Raw genomic sequence first — 27280 nt, 5'->3', positions numbered from 1 at the left:
CGCCTGCTTCCCAAAGCCCAGTAGGTTCTGAACAGCTTAGGAAGGGAGGCCTGATGCTCCTATGGTGTCAGGGACTGGACTGAGGAAGAATGATGGCAACCACCTCCACATCCTCATCCCCCTTCCAGAGAAGAGGAAGACAGTATAGATTTACAACAGGGGTTTGCAGAAGGTCACAACTTGTGGCCCAGAGATAGAAGAGGGGCAAAGCTGGGAAATCATGGGGGAAGAGGAGGAGGGAGAAGCATGCTGCAACGTTATCACTAGAAAACATTCCAGACCCCCCCTTCTCCCAGAACCCGGCGAGGAGTGAAAGTAGTAGAGCAGAGAGCGAAGAGCCAAATGGCCTTAAGCAGCCACCGTAAGGTGGGTGGTGCTGTTGACGACTGAGAAGGGGTGGAGATTACTTGGAGCAACGGCATTATTCCAAGAGGCAGTATTTCTAAGCCTCTCTCTGTGAATATTGAATAAAAGACTTGGTAAGAGCTTTTCTTGTCTATCTATCCCTGGCAGCCTGCCATGGGAGGAGGGAATCAGATTCCCTGACGCCTGACTTATGGGGTCCAAGAGCCCTTCCTCCACTTTTCCAACTCCTGCCCAGCTTTGGGAAGAAGGCAGGAAGGCTCCAGCATCCTGTCAGAGGCTTGACACCTTCTTCCCAAAGCTCAGGAAGCTTTTGCCTGGCTTAGGGAGGGAAGCATGACGCTCATTTATGAAACGTCACAACATTGCCACCCCCCCACCACCACCACCCATTGCCCTCACAAGCTGGTGCCTCTGGCTCTAACTGTTCCCCTACAAAAAAAATAATCACTGGGTGCCACCACACTGGACATTAGTTCAAATCTTTGTGCTCTATAGCTGAGGAGCAGAAATCACCTTTTGCTGCCCCCCCCCTTTTCTACAGAAAGTACTAGCCCGTTTAGGCTGCAATCCCACACATTAAAAAATAAAACCACACGCACCTGGGGTATAAGTCCACTGAACTCAGTGGGGTTTACTTCTGAGCAGACATGTTTTCAATTGCCCAGTTTAATCCTTTTAATTAAAGGGAGCATTTTAGAAACTCTCAGCACTTCTAATTATCCTAGATGATTTTGAGGAGGGATGACCAGAGCACTCATCTGCATCATTAAGGGTATTGCAATATCATTTCTATTCACTTTTATTAAAAACCAATTTGGGTTTCTTCTTCTTCTTATAATCAAGCAGCATATAAATTTTCTGAAATAAAATAAATGAATAAATTCACTTTTATTGATTCTAGGGTAGCCAGGTGAAAAAAGAGGGTATGGCTCCAGCACTCCTTATAGCTGGGTAAAATGTATATATAAAGGAATAAATTTCAGCAGGTGTAGGAAATTCCATCTTCTACAAAACTATTGAAAGGGACGGAAGCAATTTTGGGGGAGGATCTGACTACCCTAATTTTCCAGTTATCCCACACACTCCATTGTTGTTGTTATTTAAAAAATATACAGCCGTTATATGTAAATATTTAACTATGCAGTCTTCAGAGATCTGGACCATCTCTTTATTGGATCTCAGAATATACCACCTGGATATGCTGAAGTCAATTGTTTCCTCTTTGTTTCTTTCCACCCCCTTTCGGCTCATCAATGAACAGCCAGTCCCTTAGAGATACAATCCAATGGACTTAAACATATTGAAGCTCACTGAGATAAACAGCCCCAAGTGTGATGGACTCAGTGCTATAGCATAACCTAAAGCTTTTAGGTCCTAGCTCAGATGTACTCCTGGTGGATGACGGTCAAACAATCATATCTGAATCTGTGCCTTTTGCTTATTGAATACAGTTGTTTGCCCTTACACATAAACCACAAGCTATTGCGGTTTGCCGCAGATTGCAGGAAATGTCATTCCAAACCACACAGTGTTAAGTCTGGGAAGTGGGGTGTGGGTGTGGGTGTGGGTGTGTGTATGAGAGAGAGAGAGAGAGAGAGAGAGAGAGAGAGAGAGAGAGAGAGAGAGAGAGCGCCTCAACAACAAATTGGTTTCCTTTGATTTCTTTCCACCTTCATTAGAACGACATTCCCCCTCCTGCAACTTCAACAGTTCCTCTGAACTGCCATGCCTCACGCCAGATTTCCTAAGCCTGCATACACGATTGAAACCCTAGCATCTTATTCATCCCTCTCTTTCCTTTATGTTTACTGTGAGCTCCATGGTTGAGCTGCTGTTACTGGTTGGAGTTTGAGGTCTTAATTAGAGGAGAAGCTACCTGTCCAAACCATCCCTCATGGTGTGGAATACCCCTGTTTCCCCCTCCTTTCATTTCTTTGGTGGACCTCATCAAATTAAATGTTGAAAGAGGAAAATAAAATAATGGTGCAGGCAGGAGGGTGCTGAGGTGGGGAGGGTAAGTGTGGGAGGGTCACTTGGTCTTTTGCAGGAATGAGGCTGCTCTCTGCCTCCAGTTACACACATAATTCCTCCTGTTGTTCTCAACAGAGTCAGAAGGCAGTTCCGGGTGCTGGCAGAAGAGATACAACCAAGGAATGGATGAATAGCTCCGTTGGTTAGAGAGCGGCGCTTCTAACACCAAAGTCGCAGGTTCAATCCCCGTATGGGATGACTGCAATCACTTGGGTTATTGAAATGAAGATTATGGATTAATATTAAGGATGGTGCTGTGGGTTAAACCACAGAGCCTAGGGCTTGCCGATCAGAAGGTTGGTGGTTCGAATCCCCACAACGGGGGTAAGCTACCGTTGCTCGGTCCTTGCTCCTGCCAACCTAGCAGTTCAAAAGCACATCAAAGTGCAAGTAGATAAATAGGTACCGCTCTGGCGGGAAGGTAAACGGCGTTTCTGTGCGCTGCTCTGGTTCGCCAGAAGTGGCTTAGTCATGCTGGTCACATGACCCGGAAACTGTACGCTGGCTCCCTCGGCCAATAAAACAAGTTGAGCGCCGCAACTCCAGAGTCGGCCACGACTGGACCTAATGGTCAGGGGTCCCTTTACCTTTACCTTACTCGGAACAGACCTATTGAAGTTAATGGACATGGCTAACTAAAATCTGTTCATTTCAATGGTTCTGTTCTGAGTAGGACCAGCATTGGAGACAACTCTTAAACCATGTGGTTTTTTATGGTTAAATCTATATATCAGTTTTCCTTCAAGAAGCCTACGGGGATGTACTTGCTACCCATCCCCTGCCATGCCAATTTATCATCACAACAGCCCTGTGAGGTAGGCTAGGCTGAAATCTAGTGACTGGCAGAAGGTGCAATCCTGACTCCATTTAACCTGGGAGTAAACCCTACTGAATTCAGAAGGAGCTGCTTCTGAGTAGACAGGGTCACACACTCTGTCCTAGTTTGACACTCTAACCACTACGCTAGCTGTCCCTGTGACACTCACACCCTCTTTGTGGAGCTAATAAGATGCAGGGAGAGAATTATGAACCCTGGAGACATTCAGGGTGTTCAGAATGCTCTACATAATATTACACCAATACAACAACCCTGCAAGATTGCTCCATATCCCCTCCACCGCAGATGAGTGAGGCAGAGATCCAGCGAGCTTTAACCTCTGACCACTCAGAGGCAGAATTTGAACTAGGGGTTTTCTGGCTCGCTGCACAAACTCTCCCCCGCTAAAGGGGGTGAAACTGGGAATGATGGAAGTGGGTTGGGAAGCAGATGGAGAAGACAACGTGCTGAAGGAGGAGGTAGTGGGTGACACAATCCTAGAAATAAAATTTAGATTTGAAAGAGCAGCTTTCATTGTTCCAGAGATCAAGTGTCAGAAATGCCGATTTGGGTACCACAGCAAAATCTCCACGGACTTTTAAGGCAGATGTTCACAGGGGAGGGATTTCCTTCCTCTGTAGCGTCTTCAGAAAACAGACAGACAGCGAGAGCCCACCCCAAGGTGGCTGCTGAGGATTCTGCACTGGATTCTCAGGCAGAGAGAAAGAAGCACGCAAGTGAATCCTGTACCTATTTACTGGGTTTGCTTGCTCCCGAGCAGAAGGCGCCTACAATCGCAAGCCGGATCCCTGACCCAGAAAGTATGCCCACGGAGTTCGAGGAAATGGATGCCCCTCGGGGCTCGCCCACGTCTGAAGCCCAGGGTCCCCAAGCAAAGCCAGCTGCCACCTCAAATCCCACTGAGGAGGAGGAGACGAGCAACATCAGGATCTCCAAGCGCTGCCCGCCCCTCCCAGCTGCAGCCTGCAAGTTGTCCGGGAGCTCCCTTGACAGCGCATCCGGACAGCCTTCGAGGGTTTCCCCTTCCACCCAAGTTTCCACCTGTAGCCGTTCCTCCGAAGACTTCTTCCCCCGGCCGCGCACCGGCAATCCCCACCCCCTCCACCGCTATCCCAAAGCGAAGCACTCACAATTTCGGCGTCTTTCTGCGAATTCTTCCCTCGCCCTCGACGCACGCTCCCGCTTGCTTGCATGTGTGTGCATGTATAATAGAGATATATGCAGATCGCCGGTAAAAAAGGAAAGCCAACGACTTCTTGCAAGCAGAGCGGAGATCGCCTCCGAGTGCAGGGGGCGCCAGACCTGCGCTTGGCGGCGGCGGCTGGCTGGCTGCTGCTTCGGGACGAGCCCCTAGTCGAGGGAAACGCGAGTGCCAAGGAAGCGCCGGCGGCGGCAGCAGCAGCAGCTCGCAAGCTGGCACGCAGATGCAGCTCACGCGGCGCAGGAAGGCTGCCGGCTGCACCTCCGACGTGCCAAGTGGCCAGCAGAGCCGGGGAGGCGCTCTCGTCGTCGCCCACCCGCGGCCACTCCCCCCAAGCCCGGGCAATCAATGGGCCCCGCTCGGCGCAAAGGCGCGCCACCTCCGACGCGCAACCGTGGAGAGCCGGAGTCCACCTTTGGGGGCTTTGCCGGAGGCGAGGAGGCGTCAGGCTTTCGTTGGAGATGGGTAGTGGGCGGGGAGGTGAAGCTCCCCGTAAACGAGGGGCAGGATTTCAGCTCCTAAGATGCTTCCCAACCCCTTCCTAAAAAGATAGACACTGGCAGCGACTGAGACCCCCGTTGCCATTTCCTGCAATAGTCAATATAGGGAGTGCGCTTGGTTTGTAGGTGCAGCGTGTGCCTTTCAAAACGCGTTCACACGGCCCTGATCCAGGGGTCTCCCTAGGGAAGAAGAGACTCGGAGGAAGGGCTTGCTCAGGAACTAGAGGAAGCGCCACCCCACCCCCGGGGCTCGGTCAACTTCCTTCCAGTATATCAGTGTTTCTCAACCAGGGGGCCATATGGTCCCCTGCCCCCCCCCCCCCCGATATACCAAGAGGGCTACAGGTGGATTATAAAAATTATAAATGAAACATGTCCTATTTACAAACAAAATAGCTACCGGTTGAGAAACAATGCAGTAGGCCACCCATCTTCACCAGGAGTGCCAACTTGAATAAAATACTGGGGCGGGGGCAGGCAAGCCCCACCCGGCATAATTGATCACGTGACACACCAATTTGAATGGCAATGCCCATCACTTTGGGGGAGCCCACCCCCATATTTTATTGGGGGGAGGTCAAAGGGACCTCAGCCTGCAGGAGTTGGCTCCTATGGTCTCCACCTCCGCTCCCAAAACAAGAGTGAAAGAGGAATTGGTAGTCGTCTTATATGGAGACTGCCGCTGTAAGAGCCGTGGCAGTCATGGAGGTGCCAGTGGTCTGGGGGGGGGGGGAGTTGCTTATTCTGTTTCCAGTATGGTGGTCCTCTAGCAAGACTAGCTGGCCGACTGAAAGGCAAAGGCAACAACTCAGCTTTGTAGGAGGAAGAGAGAACCACACTTTAATTGGTATCCTTAGAAGCCTGCCTTGATCTCCTTCCATATCCTAGGAAGGTGGGAAATCAGACATTCCCGGCATGCACACCATACATTTCAAGCACATGGCTTCCTCCCCAAGAATCCCAAGAGCTGTAATTTACCCCTCACATTTCCAGAATGGTAAGTTTACCCATCACAGCGCTACAATTCAATGGTAAGTTTACCCATCACAGCGCTAACAAAACTACAGTCCCCAGGATTCCTTATGCAATGCACAAAGCTATTGCTTCCAGTTGCAGACCACAACCAGTTTCCCTTTAGGGAAAACAGTTTTCTCTGAAGAGGCAGGCTGCCAGTATTTTAGTTAGGCAGGCCTACCAAGTGGATTGCTGACCTAGAACCCATCCTAGGTTCTAGAGACTTCCTCTCTTGTATCTTGAACCCTCTGCAGTCAGCTTGGTGGATTAGCCCACATTCCCAGAAGTCCCCCCTGAAAATGTTTTCTCCTGTCAAAGATGTTAATCGCAGCATTTATCAGCTGAAAAGGCAGAGGAAACAATGAGCAACCAGAGTTGCTTTATTACCTTAATCTTAGGATTATAGAGTTGGAAGGGACCATGAGGTCCAAGGCCCCTCCAGTGCAGGAAATCTTGCAATGCATTAATTAATATTTTGCCCAACGTGGGGCTCAAGTCCACGACCCTGAGATTAAAAGTCCCGTGCTCTACCGACTGAGCTATAGAGGCTATAGAGGCTATAGAGACTAGAGGCAGAAGTTGGCGCAGAGATCAATAAGTCAATGGGGGGAGGGAATGTCGGCACAGCAAGGAGATGGTTAAGGACAACTGTTAAGGTTGGCACAGCAGTTTTTCAGCAAGACGCCTGTGGATTTCAAAATTGCAACCATTAAACAGATAGAGAGATATTTGGCTTGCCTGTCCCACAGCTGTGGCAAAACACCACAGAAATAAGGTGGCAGCCCTAATTATTGATCAGTGAGTTGAGCAGAGTGTGTCTCTGGTTGTGACTGGGGTGGGGGGCAGAAGTGGGATGTATAGGCACCGAACTGTGTTCCTGTCAGCAGGATCGTGTTGAACCTTGACTTTAAAGCACATTTATCATGTTGGCAGCTGCAGCTTCCTCCAACACATGTTTAATACAAGCATGCTCATATTGCATCACTTCCAACTGTACCAGCCATTTTGGAATGGGAGACAGAGGTGCAGAGGTGGGCAGAACTTTCTTTCAGTACCTACGCAAGTTTGCTGCCGGAGCCCTTGGAGAATCCTTCAGGTCTAAAGGCAAAAGCCTCAGCCAGCCATTCTCTTGATTTTCAGCAACCTGTTTGCCCCCGACATCAATTGACTGGGAGCCCTATAAAACCTGCTCCAGCTCACATCTAATCTTCTCTAATTTGCAAATGCCTATGGCTACAAGCAATAAATATTTATTGGACCGGAGGAGTTGCTCTCTAGGTGGCCTGCTTGTCAAGGAGTCAGGGTCCCTTTTATGTTGGTCTGTGTTTGTCTGGCCCTGCTGATCTGGCCTTTTGCGACATATTTGCCTTCTTTCTCTCTGCCAAAGACTACAGCTTCATTGCTAAACACAGCAATTGCTAAACCTCCGAAATGGTACGCTTGGCTTTGTGACCGAGATCCCCCTTTCCAAAGTGACTGACAGGGAAAATGGAATAAAATGAAAGCACGTTGAAAAGAGCAAATAAAAAACGAGAAGCGATAAAAATTAATTATATAATAAAGCGCAGCAGCATTAAACCAGCAGATTGGAAATTAATTATAAATAAAATACAAAGCACAGCAGCATTAAACCAGCGAACTCATTATCCAAGTGCAAATCCTTATGAGGCCAAAGTGGTGCCATACATATATATGAGGGAGGTACAGTATCGGCAGGATTGGGATAAACCCCCAAAAGTAGAATAAATATTTAGCAGACACAAACCTCAGGAAGGAGGAAACTTCAAGAGAAGCCAATGAAGATTGAGCAAGCTCATGGAATGCTGTTGGTTTGGGGTGGATGTCCTCCATGAATACCCTAGAAGGAGGTACGGCTGGCTGGCGGACCCTCTGCACTACTCCAGGGCAGGCTGGTTTATTAGAACAAATGGGGCACAGTGAACAGCCCCACCAATCTGTCTGCTCTCAGACAGCTCCCATCTTTCTCACAATACATCCAGTCCAGGGGGTAGGTAAAAAGGTAAAGGACCCCTGGATGGTTAAGTCCAGTCAAACTTGACTATGGGGTGCAGCGCTCATCTTGCTTTTCAGGCCGAGGGAGCCAGTGTTTGTCCACAGACAGCTTTCCGGGTCATGGGGCCAGTGTAACTAAACCACTACTGGCACATGGAGGACCAGAGCGCACGGAAACACCTTTACCTTCCTGCCGCAGCGGTACCTATTTATCTAATAATAATAATAATAATAATTTTTTATTTATATCCCGCCCTCCCCAGCCGAAGCCAGGCTCAGAGCAGCTAACAACAATAAAAGTAACACAGCATTCTAAAATCAATTCATTCTAAAACCAATTCAAAATCAAATTAATGGCAACCATTGGTTCTATGAGGATTACCAAAGGAGGGGGTTAGACTGTGCCTTGGCCAAAGGCCTGGTGGAACAGCTCTGTCTTGCAGGCCCTGTGGAAAGATGTCAGGTCCCGCAGGGCTCTAGTCTCTTGTGACAGAGTGTTCCACCAGATCGGGGCCACAGCCGAAAAAGCCCTGGCTCTGGTTGAGGCCAGCCTAACCTCCCTGTGGCCCAGGACCTCCAAGATGCTTTTGTTTTAAGACCGTAAGGTCCTCTGTGGAACATACCAGGAGAGGCGGTCCTGTAGGTATGAGGGTCCTAGGCCGTCTACTTGCACTGATGTACTTTTGAACTGCTAGGTTGGCAGGAGCTGGGACAGAGCAATGGGAACTCACCCCGTCGTGCGGATTCGAACTGCTGACCTTCTGATGGGCAAGCCCAAGAGGCTCAGTGGTTTAGACCACAGCGCTACCTGCGTCCCTGAATTTCAGCTTCCCCCTCCTCCGTAGCCTCAGTGTCGTCCTTGTAGAACTCAGCAGGGAGAAAGATGGAGACAAACCTAGACTTGTGCTTGGTGCAAGGATTAGCTGAGCAATGCTTCTACCAGTCCCATAACTGATGTCACAAATGGCAGCCATCAGGTGTGGGGCAAGTGGGCATTGCTTGGGAGGAAAGTAATTGCAGGCCAAATTGGGACCCATTCTGGGCTGAAGGTTCCCTAGCCCTGCTGCCATGCAAATGGGAGAATGGACCACCAGATATAGGCACACATTGCAGGGAACCTCAGAGGGATCTCCACAGCTCCCTACCAGGTATGGGTATTTAACAGAAGTTTTAAACCGTGTTTTTAGAAAGCACATTATATTTGTAGCATATACACATTACGAATTTGGGCCACTTCCAAGTCCTGCTTCACCCCATCGGAATGGTGATTTGAGGGTCCGTCCTTGCGAAACAAGTCCTTGTCACCATGAAATGTACAGAAACACACCTTAATTGAGGCTAAGGCTTTAAAATTTAATGCACACTATAAAAATCCATCCACAGCCTTAACTATCGCAAAGTAGTAACTAAGACTGCAGTCCTCTGCATATTTACCTGGTGGTAGCAAGTCATCCTGACCTCAGTTTGATGGATTTCCAAGTAGACAGGCATAAAACCAGGCTGTAGATTAGGAAAGGACTTCGTATCAGTGGTTTTACAGTGCAATCAAATGCTCGTCTAATCAGAAGCAAGTCCCCTTGAGATAAATGAGACATTGCCGGGTAAGTGTATAACAGGATTGCAACCTTTGCTAATATTGGTGTCCAGAGCCAATATACAGTGGTACCTCGGGTTAAGAACTTAATTCATTCTGGAGGTCTGTTCTTAACCTGAAACTGTTCTTAACCTGAAGCACCACTTTAGCTAATGGGGCCTCCTGCTGCCGCCGCGCCGCCGCTGCATGATTTCTGTTCTCATCCTGAAGCAAAGTTCTTAACCCAAGGTAATATTTCTGGGTTAGCGGAGTCTGTAACCTGAAGTGTATGTAACCCAAGGTACCACTGTACATACAATGAACAACACAGGCATTAACTGGCAGGTAAGTCCCCAGAGCAGCAGGCTGGATAGAAAGACTCTAACACCGTGTGTCCCAAACTTTGGTCTCCAGCTGTTTTTGGACTACAATTTCCATCATCCCTGACCACTGGTTCTGCTAGCTAGGGATGATGGGAGTTGTAGTACAAAAACAGCTGGAAACCCAAGTTTGGGAAACACTGCTCTAAAATAATTCAGCAGAAGTCAGCTTCCTCAGCGAGGAAGTGCCAAGAAGGGGGAAAGAGCCTCACTTCCCTCAATAAAGCCCAGCTGAGCAATTGGCTTCTCCCAGGCCATGACTTTAAGACGAAGCAGAAGCAGCTAGGAAGGGAAAATAGGAGTTTAGGGGTTTTTTTTGTTTTTGTTTTTAAAAAACCTTTATAAATTGTCTGTCTTTGTTTCTCAGTTTGATCTTTTTACATGGTTTTGTATGTATTGTGGTATTTTATGCATTGTGGCTTGCAGTTACTTTTATTGATCATAAAGGTAAAGGGACCCCTGACCACTAGGTCCAGTCGTGGCCGACTCTGGGGTTGCGGCGCTCATCTCACTTTATTGGCCGACGGAGCCGGTGTACAGCTTCTGGGTCATGTGGCAGAGCAGAGCATGGGAATGCTGTTTACCTTCCACTGGGGCAGTACCTATTTATCTACTTGCACTTTGACGTGCTTTCGAACTGCTAGGTTGGCAGGAGCAGGGACCGAGCAACGGGAGCTCACCCCGTCATGGGGATTCGAACCTCCGACCTTCTGATCAGCAAGTCCTAGGCTCTGTGGTTTAACCCACAGCGCCACCCGCATCCCTTATTGATCATAGTTTGGTAATTATTCATTGTAATTGTTAAGAGTGAATTTCTGTTTAATTATCGTTTGCTGGTGTTCTGAGAGTTAATTTTATTGCGTGCTATTATATTCTAGTAGATTACTGAATATTACTTTTTTTGATAACACATTCCATTTTAAAGTTACGTTTTCTTATTGGATCAGATTATTTATCATAAGGTGTGCATTCTTTGTTGTGCATTTTGTTGCTGTAAACTGCCTTGTGTACAGAAAAATGGAATAACGGTGTACAAATTAAAAGTGAAATGAAATGAACTGTAATGTTTTTAAGTGCCCCCTGTAATGTTTTAAAAAACTGTAATGTTTTTAAGTAATGTTTTTAAGTGTGTGGAATATCACAGCACAAGGAGCTGGTTCTTGGAGAAGCAGCCTTCGACTCTTGCAAGGAAGACAGAAGAAGCAGGAAGCGGATGCAACGCTTTTGGTGCATGAGATAACTGTGTCAAGAGTTAACCCTGTCTACACACCCTGTCTGTCAAGCAAGAGTCAGTTAACAAGTAGCAGTTCAGACAGGAGGGGTGGTTTGGGTTAGAAAGGTAGACTCTTCACTGGATTCCCATGAGATTTCAGGTGGCAGTTCAGCTCTAGCTTTCCTTTTCCACCTCCCTCACCACCTACCAAGGAGGCAAAATCATGCTGGGAATTAAGGGAATTAAGATGAAAGGCTGCGTACTGATACCCAGGAGAAAAGGATAAGGTTTAATTTGCATCCTACAAATCCATACGATATTAAGAGAGCATGATTTCAGGAGCTCAGGGGAATAATCACTAGCATAATAAATAACCCATAAGGCAGGGAAATGACCTTTCCCAAAGAAACAGATGAGAAATAAATATCCAAATAAGCTTCATTTTTTCAATAAAAAGAAAGCCCATGGTATCAGCACGACAGAAGAGCAGATGGTGTTGCCACGAGTGTCCCAGTGAATGGGATATGTGTACCTCCCTGGATTTGCAGAGGTGGGTGTTACAGATCTTAAAACATTCTCCTTGGATGCAAACAACGCCTCTGTGGAAAAGCCAAGGCCATGCTCCAGTTAAAATGCAAAGGTTTATAATTACTCACCAACACCTTTGTCACACAGACTTCATTTGAAATGGATTCTAGGCCTCATGAAGGCCACTAGAAGACACTGGATTAAATGTCATGAACAGGAGGAATCATGAGGCTTAGAAGCCGAGATATATGGTATATGCACATTTTAACCCACCAAAGTAGCAGAAATATAAAGATCACAATATAATGGCAAGTAAAAAAATATGGATATGTGTGTATGTTTAAAACTATCCCCTTCAATGCAAATAATTTTAATGTGCATACATTAAAATTGTTTTTGTACTAATAATTTGTGGGTTTTTTCCATGAAGTAAGTTACATTTGCTGCTCAACAGTTATCTTCCAAGCAGGCCGAGGGAGCCAGCATTTGTCCACAGACAGTTTTCCAGGTCATGGTTAAACTGCTTCTGGCACAATGGAACGCTATGATGGAAACCAAAGCGCACAGAAACGCCGTTTCCTGCCGCAGTGGTACCTATTTATCTACTTGCACTGGTGTGCTTTTGAACTGCTAGGTTGGCAGGAGCTGGGACAGAGCAATGGGAGCTCACCCATCGCAGGGATTCGAACCGCCGACCTTCTGATCAGCAAGCCCAAGAGGCTCAGTAGTTTAGAGTACAGTACCACCCACATGGGACGCGGGTGGTGCTGTGGGTAAAACCTCAGCGCCTAGGACTTGCCGATCGTCCGGTTCGAATCCCCGCGGTGGGGTGCGCTCCCGTTGCTCGGTCCCAGCGCCTGCCAAGCTAGCAGTTCGAAAGCACCCCCGGGTGCAAGTAGATAAATAGGGACCGCTTACTAGCGGGAAGGTAAACGGCGTTTCCATGTGCTGCGCTGGCTCGCCAGATGCAGCTTGTCATGCTAGCCACGTGACCTGGAAGTGTCTTCGGACAGCGCTGGCCCCCGGCCTCTTGAGCGAGATGGGCGTGCAACCCCAGAGTCGGACACGACTGGCCCGTACGGGCAGGGGTACCTTTACCTTTTACCTTTACCACCCACATCCCTTAGGTGGCTGTCAGAGGCAGTGCCCACAGAGAAAGGAGTTGGTAAAAGGGACCTGCTCTTGCTCCTTCCACATTAAGCCCCAATATGGGTGTTAAAGGTTTATTTATTTCTTCTTCTTCTTTTTCTTCTTTTACAAACACAAAGACTAGAAATTGTGCCTCTCTTTTAAAAATTGAAACTAAGCCTTGATGAATGCATCGGTTTTCTTTTTTAAGCTCAGAAGCATGCTAATAATAAACACAGATCTGTCAAGCACAAGGGAATTGCAATAGCAACAGTTGTATGTATTGACTGGTCATATGGTTTCTGTAAACCAATTTCAGGGTTTTTGGTTTGGGGGTTAGTTTTTTTTACAATCACATAGTGTGCAAATTTTATGAAATAATTAAATATCAACCAACTTTGGCAGAAGTCCTTCTCTGAAATGGATGGTAAAACTTAGAAGATTTGGATGATGTGGGATGTTATATCTACAGAGTTTGTGGCAAACCTCCCTGTGCTGCCCATTGTTTTTTATGCTTGCTAGCATGGTGTGGCTCCTTTCGGTGCTGCAAACACATCAAAAAACAACACGGGAGGCAGCAGTTACGAGTTATAAGCTCAACTTGATCGGCATAAGGTATGAGTGCTATGGGTTACCCAGCGGCGTAGCGTGGGTTGTCAGCACCCGGGGCAAGGCAAGTAATTTGCGCCCCCTAACCCCTAACCTGCCGCCGCTGCCAGCTTCTTCTTGCTGCTGCCTGGGCTGGGGTATTTACGGTAAGGTAGCCACGGCGGCGGCGGCGGGTCCGTGTCAGGTGATCTGAGGCGAGTTGCCGCAGGCGCTGCCGCCCAAACAACGCCACTTGCCCGGAGGAGGAGGAGGGCAGAGAGGCGAGGAAAATGCAACATGGCCCAGCAGCTGCAGCAGCAGCGGTAGGGCTGTGAGGAGGGGCTGCCTGGCACGCCCTCTGCGGCCCTGACGTGCGGGGACCGCGGCGAGCGCTGAGAGCCGCTGCCAGCTCGTTGGTTCCGCGAGACATGGGGCTCTGCTACAGACTGCGCCCGAGGCTCTTCGGCAACTCCGGAAGCGGCGAGCGCCCCCCCCAGATGTTGCGCCCGGTGCGGCCGGTCCCCCTGCACCCCGCTACGCCACTGGGGTTACCTCTGTAGCTGAATACATAACACTAACTTTTCTCAAGCTGCTGAAATGAGGAGAGCTAACCAGGTGTGGATGTTTGTGTTATTTAAAAGGAGGGTGAGTTCAGCTCAGTTGTGGTACTGAAAACAAGTAGGCTTAGAATGTGCTCAGAGGTACCCTGTCCTCTAATTATAAATCTCTTAAATCTTCTTCACCTGATTCTGGTTGGTAGATCTTGCAGGTTCTAGTATGAAACAGAGTAGATTAGACAATCTTGAAGTCTGCCCATCCCTGCTCTGACAGATGCAAGGAATATATTGTTGTCGTATGTGTGCATACAAGATATCTGATGCATGATTAAACCAAATCAATTGACAGCTTATCTGCTGATGTTGGTGTTGATTTAAACCGTGTTCGTTGGGACTCTGTGAATAAGGCCCATTGTATCAGGGTTATCGACTTGAGTTCGGAAACATGGCAGAGTTTGGCCTTGCTCCTGGTATCTCCTTTAGAGCAGGGGCGCCGACTTGTAAAAAATATTGGGGGGGGCCCATACCGGGGTCCTGCCCCGGGAAGTTTTCTAAGTTCCCCGCCGGGCGGGGCCGCTGCAAAAGGGTGAGTGGCGAGGGCGGGACGGGGCCGCGCGCTCCTTTCCTCGGCTGCCCTCGGCAGCCGGCGAGGGGAGCCTGGGCTGCGCGCGGCTGCTGCTGCCGCCGCCGCCTCTCCTGGGGGCGCTGCCTCCCCGGGCGGGAACGCTGCGGGTGCGCGAGGGAGGAGGGCGGCCCCCGGGGGCTGGGAGAGCCGGGCTGCCGTGGCCGAGAGGGCTGCTCTGCCGGGCGCCGCTGAATATAACTAATAATTTTCTTAAATTATTGGGGGGGGGCAGAGCCCCCCCAATAAAATTTTTGAGGGGGCTCGGGCCCCCTCAGGCCCCATGGAGTCGGCGCCTATGCTTTAGAGGCAGGTGTGCAATCAGCTTGGAGAAGAATGGCTGAGTCAAAACTGGAAGACTAAAACACAGGTAACTATGCTGTTGTGAAGTACCCTGTAGAAACTGCAGTATCCCCAAAAAGCGGGGAAGAGTAAGAGATGTCCCCAAGTGTGATCTCCAGCACAGTGCGACTATGAAAAAGCAGGAGTTCAAATCCTAGTTCACCCATGGTTGAATATCTCCCAGCAATAGCGAGATCCTGTGGAAAGCTGAATACACCTTTCGGTAGCTTTTGATTGCAGATTAGTGCCTATGATCTGCCCAGTGGTGTGCAGTTAATTTTTTTTGTAGGGGAACAGTTAGTGGCAGAGGCAACAGCTTGCGAGGGCGATTGGGGAGTCCCAGTGTTGCTCTTGTGAGCATCTTACCTCCCTCCTTAAGCCAGGCAGAAGTTTCTTGGGGTTTGGGAAGGAGGTGCCAGACCTTTGACAGGATGCTGGAACCCTGCTCTCTCCTTCTGAAGGCAGGCCGGGCTTTGGGAAGGTGGCAGAAGGGCTCTTGGACCCCGTCAGAGCATCACGCCTCCCTCCCTAAGCCAGGCAGAAGCTTCCCGGGCTTTAGGAAGGAGGCACCAGGCTTTAATATAACAACAACAACAACAAATTTATTGCTTATCCCCCTGCCCATCTGGCTGGGCCTCCCCAGCCACTCTAGGCAGCTTCCAACAGGATATTAAAAACAATAAAATATCAAACATAAAAAACTTCCCTAAACAGGGCTGCCTTCAGATGTCTTCTAAAAGTCAGATATTTATTTATTTCCTTGACATCTGATGGGAGAGAGTTCCACAGGGTGGGCAGCACTGCTGAGAAGACCCTATGCCTGGTTCCCTGTAACCTCACTTCGTGCAGTGAGCAACCCACCAGAAGGCCCTGGGCGCTGGACTTCAGTGTCCGGGCAGAACAATGGGGGTGGAGACGCTCGTTTAGATATACTGAGCAGAGGCCATTTAGGGCTTTAAAGGTCAACACCAACACTTTGAATTGTGCTCGGAAATGTACTGGTAGCCAATGTAGGTCTTTCAGGACCGGTGTTATATGGTCTAATTTACCAAGAACATTTAGGGGATGAGCCTAGTCCCCCTCGTCCATTGACCACATGCCACTGCATCTGGTTGCCTTTCTGCTAGCGCTCAGCTGTCCTTGATCCTAGAACTGGGGTGAGGAAACTTCATCAGCCTGAGGGCCATATTGTCTTCTGGGTAGTGTTCTGAGGGCCGCATGCCAGTGATGGGGAACGCCAGAGGGAAAAGTGGGTGGAGCAACAAATGTAAATCTTACCTTTGGAAAGCACTATTTTCTACACACATTCACACATCCTTCTCTATCCTCCAACCAGACAAGCGAGAGGCATTATCGGAGATCAAGGACATATTGCGGATGGGCAAAAACACTCAAGTGCGAAGCCTGGGGAGAGTACCCACTACACCAGCATGGCATAGCGGGTAGTGTCTCAGAGTAGGACCTGGGAGACCAGGGTTCAAATCCCCATTCGGCCATGACCTATGGCCAGTCACCTGTTTTTTGTTTTTGTTTTTTGCAGCATAAAATACTTCACAGGGTTTTGGTGGAGATTAAATGGCGGGGGACCTTGCCAACAAAGGTCCGTATAGTAAAAGCTATGGTTTTCCCAGTAGTGATGTATGGAATTGAGAGCTGGACCATAAAGAAGGCTGATCGCCGAAGAATTGATGCTTTTGAATTATGGTGCTGGAGGAGACTTTTGAGAGTCCCATGGACTGCAAGAAGATCAAACCTATCCATTCTGAAGGAAATCAGCCCTGAGTGCTCACTGGAAGGACAGATCCTGAAGCTGAGGCTCCAATACTTTGGCCACCTCATGAGAAGAGAAGACTCCCTGGAAAAGACCCTGATGTTGGGAAAGATGGAGGGTACAAGGAGAAGGGGACGACAGAGGACGAGATGGTTGGACCTTGTTTTCGAAGCTACCAACATGAGTTGACCAAACTGCAGGAGGCAGTGGAAGACAGGAGTGCCTGGTGTTCTCTGGTCCATGGGGTTATGAAGAGTCAGACACGACTAAACGACTAAACAACAACAAATGGCGGGGGTGGGGGATGGGGAGGAGAAGCAGGTACAATACTTGAGCTCCTTAGAGAAAAGTCGGGATAGAAATACTTACATACTGTGGAACTAACAGAAGCCTTAATATACATCTTACCATGTAAATTGCATCAGTCATACATAAGTGCCCCAATCTCGCTTGAGTCGTACTTTTAAAAGTGTATGATTTGTTCAACCAGAACGGGGATACGCAGGTTAACTGGCAAGCCACATCTTTTTGCACAATTTACACTCATGGTTGCTGTTCCAGTGAGTGATACTGTACATCTGGAAAAGTCTGTCTAGGTGTGTAGCCGAGGTGAGTGTGGTAAGAACTGAAACAAAGCTCTCCCGCCATAAATCATACATCTGTTGCTACTGCCTGTTTATAAGCTGAGGAATGATGAAGAAGAAGAGTTCTGGGAACATGGCAAGTCGCTTTATTTATCATGTGGCGGAAACACTTCTGTGCTTTGCTTGTTCCTTGACATCTAGAATAAGATAGATATATGAGCCCGTATTTGATGGGATTATGTAAGAGTATTGCAATTCCAAGCTGGGGATGAATGGCTCATCATCTGTTATTTCACTTTTTTCCTCCACCCCCAGTCACTATTTATTGTTGCCTTTTCTTTTAGAAATATATCTAGAACTGTGGACCAAGCTGATGTGGAAATGTATCTGTTACAAAGCAAAAAGAATACATCCACAGGAAAATTCTCTTAAGATTTTAACAATGGCAGCAAATTTTTTCATAGGGGAACAGGGCCAGAAGCACCAGCTCACGAGGGGAATCGGCGGTTGCTGACATTGTGACGTCCTGCATTTGAGCACTGCACTCTCGCTTCCTGAGCCTGGCTGAAGCTTTCCATGCTTTGGGGAGGAGGCTTTAATACTTTAATACTCTAATTTATCAGGAACAAGCCTAGTCCCCCTCATCCACTCACCACACACCACTGAACCTTAATGTCTGTTATGCCTTCACCACCTCATGACCAAGGCAGCAGTAGCCTTGTGGCAAAATGGAAAGATCTCAGAGAGCCCTGTTTCTTTCTCCACAATTCCAAATGCAGATCAGAATCACCACTTAACCTATAAGCATCCACATTTAGTTTCTGAGAGCATGTGCAAAGAGCCAGACTTCTTGTACGTGTCTGAACTTTCCAGTATATTCTCACAGGAAAAAACTGCTGCGTTCTGCTTCTTGTAACTTGATGCAACTTGGCATACCCGGCCAGGTCTTCCAGACATAAGGAAAGCTTGAGGTTCAGCTTTATACTAGATACCGCTTTTATTCATGTGCCTGGCCCAATAAGCATCCAGGCTCTTAAGACCGTCTGTTGCAATGTGTATTTTCAGTTTTCCTCACAGCGAGCGCGAGCTAGGCAAGCATCCCTGATGCCTCGGGCAAAAGCAAACATTGTTCCCTGAACAAACCGAAAAGAGATTCACTTACCAAGTGGAAGCAGAAAACGTTTCCTTTTATCAACACTATTAGTGCTTTGGATAAACTGCTGCCGAACTGTATCCTTCGCTCATTCTCTGGCACACACAGGGAGACGGAGAGGACATTGGAACACCTTGTTTTCTGACAGAGGCATGTTGTCAACAGCTGAAAGGGTGACAAGCAAATAGTGTGTCGAAACTTACTCATGAAAGGGTTGCCTCCTCCAAATCTGCGATTGACCTAGGCTTTCTGGCCCTGTTCCCGAGCAAAGTGTTTCCCCTTATCTCCGTTTGTGGCGCTCTGTAGAAGAACAGCTCAATGGGGACAAAATCTGAAACAATTACCAGACTAGGCCTGATTCATTTAAAACCAGCTTGATGGTAGCCACTGGAAAACCACTTCCCCACAGTTTACCCTCACGTCACCTCAGTACCTTGTACAGATTTCATCCCGTGGCCACACACTGCTCATGTTGTTTCCCCCGCAATGCATCCTTTCCATTACAGCCATTGTTGATGGTTTGGGGGAAAAGTACCATGGTTTGCACAGCCTCACATCATCAACTGCTATGGAAGCAATGTGGGACCAAAGCATGTGGAAGCGGGTTATATGACTGAATATATGAAGTGTGCCTTTGTTTATAGCAGTAAAAAAAAGGGGGGGAGGGAGTTGACACTCTTTATGGGGCCAACTGGTTTGATGTAGGTCACACACCCCTTCAAGGACGTTAGCCATTATGTTCAAATCCCCATATCGCAATTAACCTATTAGGGCCTTTCTGCATGATTTAACTGAAGTGGTTGCAGCACCTTCACCAGACTGAAGCAAACCCAGCAAAGCATTCTTGCTGAGGGAGAAAAGCTGTTTACCACCAACTCAGATCACCGAATGAAGTTGCCGCTCATTAGAGGGAATGGTTGGACCCAGAAAGCACCCTTTTCACGAACGTTTTTCCTTGCAATAGTGACATGGGCACTTATTGGATATTGCCCATGATAGAACTGCCAAGTATCTTTGCCTTCTTGTAACAATTGGAGCCCCTGGTTCTTCTTTTTTGTTTTTGTTTAATATAATTTTGTCCCCTTTTGGATGTTGAGAACCCTGAACAGTTCTCAAGTGTACATAAAAGGCAGCAGGGAGAACTATCCCACACCACAGTACAGTGGTACCTCGGGTTAAGAACTTAATTCGTTCTGGAGGTCTGTTCTTAACCTGAAACTGTTCTTAACCTGAGGTACCACTTTAGCTAATGGGGCCTCCCACTGCTGCCACGCCACCATCACACGATTTCTGTTCTCATCCTGAAGCAAAGTTCTTAACCTGAGGTACTATTTCTGGGTAAGCGGAGTCTGTAACCTGAAGCGTCTGTAACCTGAAGCATCTGTAACCCGAGGTACCACTGTAATGCTAGACTTCTCCATTCCAGTTTTCTGTTGTTTGTTGGCGTGGCAATTTTGCTTAATTTGGCTAGTGCAAGGAAAGTGCTAACAACCAGAACACTGTTATCTCCAGTATTATTATTATTATTATTATTATTATTATTTGTATACTGTTCTTTACCAGCAGGTCACAGGGCAGTTCACAGCATAAAATCACAATATAAAAACTCAAAATACATAATAAGAACAAGAACAAGAACAACGCAATAATCCCCCCTTCCACAACACATTTTAAAAGGTCACTGGATGTCAATCAGCCAAAGGCCTGGTTAAAGAGGAACATTTTTGCCAGGAGCCTAACGGTGTATAATGAAGGGTTTCATCTGAAAAGACCTTTGTCTTTTAGGATGCCAAACCATTTTCTCTTGCTTTCACAAATCCACAGGTAGCCCCAGCTACCCTGAAGGGATCCCAATGCAATTAACCTGTACTAAATGCTTAACACAAACATGTTCCCTCTGATGTGACCACTCAGGCCACTATTGTTCTTTTAAAACATGATAGGAAAGGAGAGTAGGTGCGGAAGTGGAAATCCCAACCTAGAAAGAGAGGGACTTACCTGGGGGGCACTTGCATCCTTAAACGACAAGATTCCAGCCCTTTTTCTGACGCCAGTGGTCTCCTGATACCCAGAGAGTGCCCTCTGTCCAGCTTAGTCCATTCTGTCAATCCGTACCCTTTTAGTCTTGTTAATTATTTACAGCAGAATTTCCCATGGCAGCTTGTTGATCCTGAACTGCTATGATTTTGAGGCTCTGTATAGTTTAAATGGCAGAATGTACCATGCTGAGTTAACCCATGCCCCAAACAAGGATCCATCTGCGGTGTGAGGAATGCTTTTAAGTCTTGGAGAAGGTGCTCTGAGAGCAAGTGAGATTAATTGCGTTCCACAGAGCAAGCTGCGTTTCTTGTTGAGTGATTAGGTGGCGAGGCAGTTTGCTAAAGTCCACCCCCCCCAAAAAAGGAGGGGGCAGGAAATTCTCCAAGCACCAACACTGGGACCCTATTTACACCATATTATGTAGATAACAAAAAGCGATATCTGATCGGCACAGAAGTCCTTATAGATGCAGTGCTCATTAATGACCCACGAAGGTAATTTAATCCAAAGTAGGAATCTTTTGCCCAACATAGGGCTCAAACCTATGACCCTGAGATTGAGCGCCTGATGCTCTACAGACTGAGCTATCCCAGATAATACTTGAACAACTGACTGCCACTCTGTTAATGCTTATAATAATCTGGGCAGAAACCCATCTCCATTTGTTCAGACTCCCCAACCTGCCTGGTAGGATGCACTGTGGATTATTTTACACAGGGGCAGCCAACATAGTGTTCCCCAGATATTGTGTACTACAACGCCAAACACTGCTGCCCATTAGCCATGTTTGCTGGCACTCATGGGAGTTGTAGTCCAAACCGGGATGGAACCAGATTGGCTTTCCCTGTTTTGCACACAAACTATTGAGTCTTTGACAGGTTAGCTCACATCATCTAGTAGTTACTAGATTCAAGGAGACTGTAGCATGCCAGAAGCAGATATGAGGAGTCAGCAATGTGTAAGATGCAACAAAATCTTCTGGAGACCGATCTAGACTGCAAACAAACAAAACCCCTTTATGATCAAGGAAGGGCAAGGAGGACAGATAATTAAAGTATAATTTATCTGACTAGCTTCATCATACTTGCCTGTCTTGCCCCAGGAGAATACTGAGTAGGCTTTTCCACTGAGGATTTCCCAGGAGTGCGAAAACTAACAGGCTTTCAATGGGCCAGAAGTCATTTTAGCATGTAAATTACTTAACTGGTGCCAAATGTGAGGGGTGTTGTTGTTTTTTGCTTTCATTAATTGCAGTGTGGAGCAATTTTTTATTTTCATCAGGGTTGCAACTGGGGAGGAGAAAATTAAACTTCCCCTCCTTACCCAATGCAGTCCCAAATGAAGCCCCCCCCCCCCAACTTTCAGCCAACAAACTCACTGGGAAAAGAATTGCATTTTCTGAGAAACGTATGCATTGTGACTTGAGTACTGGGGAAATGCAACAGAACTGCATATTCCTTCCTTTATAAACCTACATCCTGAAAAAGCCTGCAGTGCACAGTGCCCTGAATGCCACTTCTCTGCCGCCCTTCTATTTCCAAAAATAAGCCTGTTTTCCAAGTGCTAGGGAGCAATAGTATTTAATTACATGATTGGAAAGAGTTAGAAACTTTGCATTAACTCATTTTCTTAATGGGTTGCAGCTCTGAATCACCACCAGACCCCCCTGGACACAAACAGAGTTAATCTCTTTCCTGGAGCCTATCAAGCCAAGAATTACGTGAGCATTTAATTACTACTCAGAAGCGATTTCCTATTAGGGGCCTATAATGCACATTGCCGTGGCTTGCATAAATGTGTAGGACCCACATCAGCCACAAAGCGCTTAACTTAAGGTCGTCTCGGTGCACGCAGAGCCTCAGAATTCAACATGCTATTTTGATAACAAAATGTCAGCCAGCTCCACGAAATGCAGGGGAAAGGAAGGCAGTGCTTAAAAACTGTCACAGAACACAAAAGCACCTTCGGGGGCAACAACTCCTGTAGCTGTTTATCATTAAGCAAGCTGGCCAGATACCAGAGTGGCCTGTCCTTTAACAGAAGCTTGAGCTGCATAAACCAGGTGCCGCTTATCACAGCATGGAGAGAAACATTATCCCGTACTAATACCTGCACATTCTGCTACTATAGCTCAGGGGCAGATAAACCATGTGCTCAGCATGCAGAAGGTCTTAGGTGCAGCTGGGAATCCTACACAGGGTATATCTGGATAGTAGCTCTCACCCACTGCTGCTGTTACTCCTGGGTGCCTAAAGTGTCAATAGATGACTGGAGTACAGAGGTGTGGGGGACTGGTGCAGAGGTACAGTACAAGGGTTTCTTTGGGACCTTTCTTCATCTTGTCTGCAGTGACTCAGGAGTAACTTGTAGACTAGTCCTGATACAGGCAGCTGCTTATGCCAGACAAAAATTGGCAAGGAGTAGCACAGAAGTCAATGATTAACAGCATGGCACTTATTTTAACTAAGAACTACCATACTCTTGCAGCAGATTTTTTAAAAAGGCTGTGTTGCTCTTTGTGTGTGTTTCTCACCATTTGGCACCCTGATAGCTATTGGATTTCCCTGGAGACATAGTCATCTCACATACCCTCCAACATTTCTCTGATGAGAATAAAGGTAAAGGGACTTCTGACCATTAGGATGACTCTGGGGTTGCGGCGCTCATCTCGCTTTATTGGCCGAGGGAGCCGGCGTACAGCTTCCGGGTCTTGTGGCCAGCATGACTAAGCTGCTTCTGGCGAACCAGAGCAGCGCACGGAAATGCCGTTTACCTTCCCGCCGGAGTGGTACCTATTTATCAACTTGCACTTTGATGTGCTTTCAAACTGCTAGGTTGGCAGGACCGATGAAAATAGGGATGTCCTATTTAATAATAATAATAATAATTAATGATGATGTTACTATTTATATCCCACGCATCTGATTGTGTTGCCCCAGTCACTCTGGGAAGTTTCCAACATATATAAAAACATAATAAAACATTAAGCATTTAAAAACTTGCCTATACAGGGCTGCCTTCAGATGTCTTCTAAAGGTTGTAAAGTTACTTATCTCCTTGGCTCAGGGGTCGGACAACTCCATGCCCTCCAACATTTCTCTGGTGAAAATATGGACGTCCTAAGGAAAACGGGCCATTCCAGGATCAAATTGGAAACCGGGACAGCTTTTGTAAATCCAGGACTGTCCCTGGAAAATAAGGACATTTGGAGAGTCTGATCTCATGCCAGGGATCAGCACCTAGTAGCTCCTGGACCAAATCCGGACCCTTAAAGGCCTGACTCTGCAATGGGAGGCTCAGAGGCACAGGGAAGTGGCAGCTCTAGCTTCTGGTAAACTATTTGCTGGCTAGGTCTGAAGCTGTTGGGAGCCCATGGCATTGCTGGTTCTATGGTTGTGTGAGTCCTTGGTCAAGATGCTCTCAGTAGGCCTCTTGGTTCATTCCCGTGCCTCTTTTTCTCACTCATGCCAGTCAAGAGCATCCCTTGCTCTTCTACCTGCTTACTCATCTGGAAAGGGCAGATAACAGCTAGTAGCAGCAGCAGCTACAGCAAAGAGCAGCAGACACAGGAACTTATAGTGGAACTTGACAGTTGCCTAATGAGGCTGACCTCCAGAGATGGTCTTGCCCATGGACCCAGGAGAGATGGAAAGCCCTACCACACAGAGACCCATATGGGGGGGGGGAGGTGGGGAAGAGTACTCAAGGGGGAGGTTTAGTTAGCATTACAACAGACAAGCCTGTTTTGTCAAGAAATAGCAGCTTGCATTATTTACGTTTTTGTAAGACCCTAATTTGTTTTGCTGACAATAATTTCCCCCTCTCGCCTCTTATAGATTTAAGCACAATAAAATTGCAAATCAGACTGCAAGATTCAATTTCTTGTCACACATTCATCAAAGAAAGAATTTAATTTAGATTTGCAGCATGCCATTTTTCAGCCAGCTTCGAATTAGTTTAATGTGACAACGCCAAGGCACTAGAGGCAAAAAAGGGGGGGGGAGAGGAGTCAGGTTTTTTAACAGCAAAAAGGGTGAATGGGTGAAGCCTGCAGGAACCTCCCCACCCCACCCCAAATTGATCTCCCCACAGAGCCAGACTTCCAGCCAAGCAGGCTTCTATAGTATATGAGCTCAGTGGGGAAGTAAAGCCCCTCAGATTGCATAAGAGGTGCATATCTACCCCCAACACCTCTCTTTCTACATGATGGGAGCAGATCTAGGAACACAAAGATCCAGCCGCCACCATGACTTGCTTGACCCGCAATTTCCAAGTAAATCTGTTGAGGATTCAAATGCCAGTTTACCACTGCCACGAGCCACCATTGTAATGGCCCTCAGAACTGCTGAAACGCCTACATTTCAACACCCAGCTGACTATATTTATTCAATATTCAATTGATATTACTAATCACTCAGTCCAAAGGGTTGTGAGCTGTGTGCCGTTGCTGTTTATGTCAAGCTCAGCACTCCCTTTCACAAGCCGCGTGTGTGCGGCGCTTGCAGGCTTTTTCCTCTGTCCCTTCCCCCACCTCCTGCAAAAGCCCGCAAAAGCCTCACTCCCTTTAAAGAGCGCACGGAGCATGTGTGCAGCTCTTGGGGGCTTTTCCCCGAGCAGGGAGAAGGACTCCCAAAGTTGATAGGCATCGCCATTCAAATGATGTGTGTGTGTGTTGCATCTTGCGATCGATTATGTGTGGTGAGGCTTACCTGCCCTCCCCATATTCTATTCAAGTTGGCACCCCTGCCCCTTATATTGTCAAATATAAGTGGTATTAGTTTGCTGAGAGATGCTGGAAAGGTTATGCAGAGAAGAGTTACTGTATCTATGGGCAGTGGATGTGTTTATCCTGTCACAACATTTAGGAACACAGTATTTGCTGAGATTTCAAGAAGGAGTATTCAGGGTGGCTTGTCTTAGTGGACTCCAGGCTCACATTGTTCAACATATTTGTGGGAACTAATATCAGTTTTTTTAAATATATATATATATATATATATATATATATATATGCTTTCGTAGATTTTCACGGGTATAGGTATGCAGGTTTTGGTGTCCTCGGGTGTCTTCCCGTGTAAAAGTTGGGGTGTCTAGGCGACGTTTCGACGAGGTCTCACTCGTCATCTTCAGGCTGGTGCTTTCGGCTTCTTGTTACTGGAACAGAGCAGGATCTCAGTGTTTGAGTTCCTATAAATACTGTTGAGGGGTGTGGTGAGGAAGTTCCCAGGCTAGTGTGCCTTTTCTTCTTTTGTTCCTTAGTTGCTTGAGGGATATCTTGAGTGATTTCTTGAGTGATATCCTGAGTACCACTTAGGTGGGTCATTAGGTGTGGATTAGTTGCTAAAGCCTTAGTGTCTTGACCTCTTGAACTTTGTGAAGAGTTTTTCTGAGAAGATGGCTGTAGTTGTGCTCTGGCTTGGCTTCGTGTATAGGGGCGAGCTGTGGTTTTGTGGCCTGTGCCAGCCAGATCTGTGTAGGGATTGCAGGGGGGTGCAGCATCCGGAGGTGCCATCATGGTTTGGCTACTGGATGGTGTCTGTAATTTATCTGTGGAGAGGGTCTGGGTTTGGGTCTGGTGTGGTTGATTGGTGATGGCGTTCTGTGTGCCTCTGGATCTGGTGTCAGTTTTTGTGGGGAGGGCTAATTTCCAGATGTCTGGCAAGCGGGATGTGTCGTCACGCTTGTTCATGTTGTGAGGGTGTTTCTCTATCTCGATGGCTTCCATGATTATTCTCTTGTGGTGATGTTCCATGTTAGAGAGCAATTTGGAATCTGCAAAATTAATTTCGTGTCCTGTTTCTTTCATGTGTTGGAAAAGAGAGGAAGTTTTTTCTTCTTTTTTGACGGCATTCTTGTGTTCTGCGATACGTGCATTTATTCGTCTGTTTGTTTGTCCAATGTACGTGGCTGGGCAGACTTTGCAGGGTATTTCATAGACCCCTTGGTTTTCCAACTGGATTTTATCCTTGGGGTTTCTGAGGATATTGGCTATCTTTTGGTTGGCGCAAAAGGCTGTTTTGATATTGTGTTTATGGAGGATTTTGCTAATTTTATCTGTGGTGCCCTTGATATAAGGAAGGAGGGCCATGCCATTGTTTTCTTCTGTGTCTTGGTTTTTGGGGGGTGTTTCTTTTTGGATTAGCTTCGTAACCCTGTTTTGCTGGTATCCATTGGCAATTAACACATTTGAGAGATTCTGTAACTCAGTTGTCAAGTGGTCTTTGTCAGCCAGGCGTTTGGTTCTGGAGATGAGAGTCTTGGCTACGGAGTTTATTTGTGCAGGGTGGTGGTGTGATTGTGCATGTAAGTAGCGGTTGGTGTGTGTTTTTTTCCGGTAGATAGTGTGTCCTAGGGAGCCATCAGGTTTTTTGTAGATTAGGACGTCAAGGAAGGGAAGTTGGTTGTTGGCTTCTATTTCCATAGTGAATTGTATTTTGGGGTGTAGGCTGTTGAGATGTGTGAGGAATATGTGTGAGGATATGTTGACGACACCTTTGTAATTTGGCCACACGGGAAGGAAAAACTGGACAGCTTCCTCACACATCTCAACAGCCTACACCCCAAAATACAATTCACTATGGAAATAGAAGCCAACAACCAACTTCCCTTCCTTGACGTCCTAATCTACAAAAAACCTGATGGCTCCCTAGGACACACTATCTACCGGAAAAAAACACACACCAACCGCTACTTACATGCACAATCACACCACCACCCTGCACAAATAAACTCCGTAGCCAAGACTCTCATCTCCAGAACCAAACGCCTGGCTGACAAAGACCACTTGACAACTGAGTTACAGAATCTCTCAAATGTGTTAATTGCCAATGGATACCAG

The 27280-nt window shown here is 47.2% G+C and overlaps 1 protein-coding gene across 4 annotated transcripts in view; it reads right to left on the bottom strand.

Moving 5' to 3' along the window:
* Positions 1-20658, bottom strand: part of SSTR2 (somatostatin receptor 2) — a 37760-nt gene extending 17102 nt beyond the window's left edge. The window contains exons 1-3 of one of the 4 annotated variants that reach the window (XM_028713889.2): positions 20401-20658; positions 18412-18567; positions 9398-9463 (exon numbers count right to left, since the gene is read on the bottom strand). The gene's annotated coding sequence lies outside the window, so the exon portion shown is untranslated. Of the gene's footprint in view, positions 1-4365; positions 4886-9397; positions 9464-18411; positions 18568-20400 lie in introns of those variants that run through there. The other 3 variants (XM_028713880.2, XM_028713899.2, XM_028713872.2) reach the window with 3 other exon arrangements.
* Positions 20659-27280: the final 6622 nt, after the last annotated feature.

This window comes from Podarcis muralis, chromosome 2, assembly GCF_964188315.1.
Source record: "Podarcis muralis chromosome 2, rPodMur119.hap1.1, whole genome shotgun sequence".
NCBI classification, from domain to species: domain Eukaryota; kingdom Metazoa; phylum Chordata; class Lepidosauria; order Squamata; family Lacertidae; genus Podarcis; species Podarcis muralis.
The sequence above is the reverse complement of the archived record's forward strand: the minus strand, read 5'-3'. Positions and strand labels throughout refer to the sequence as shown.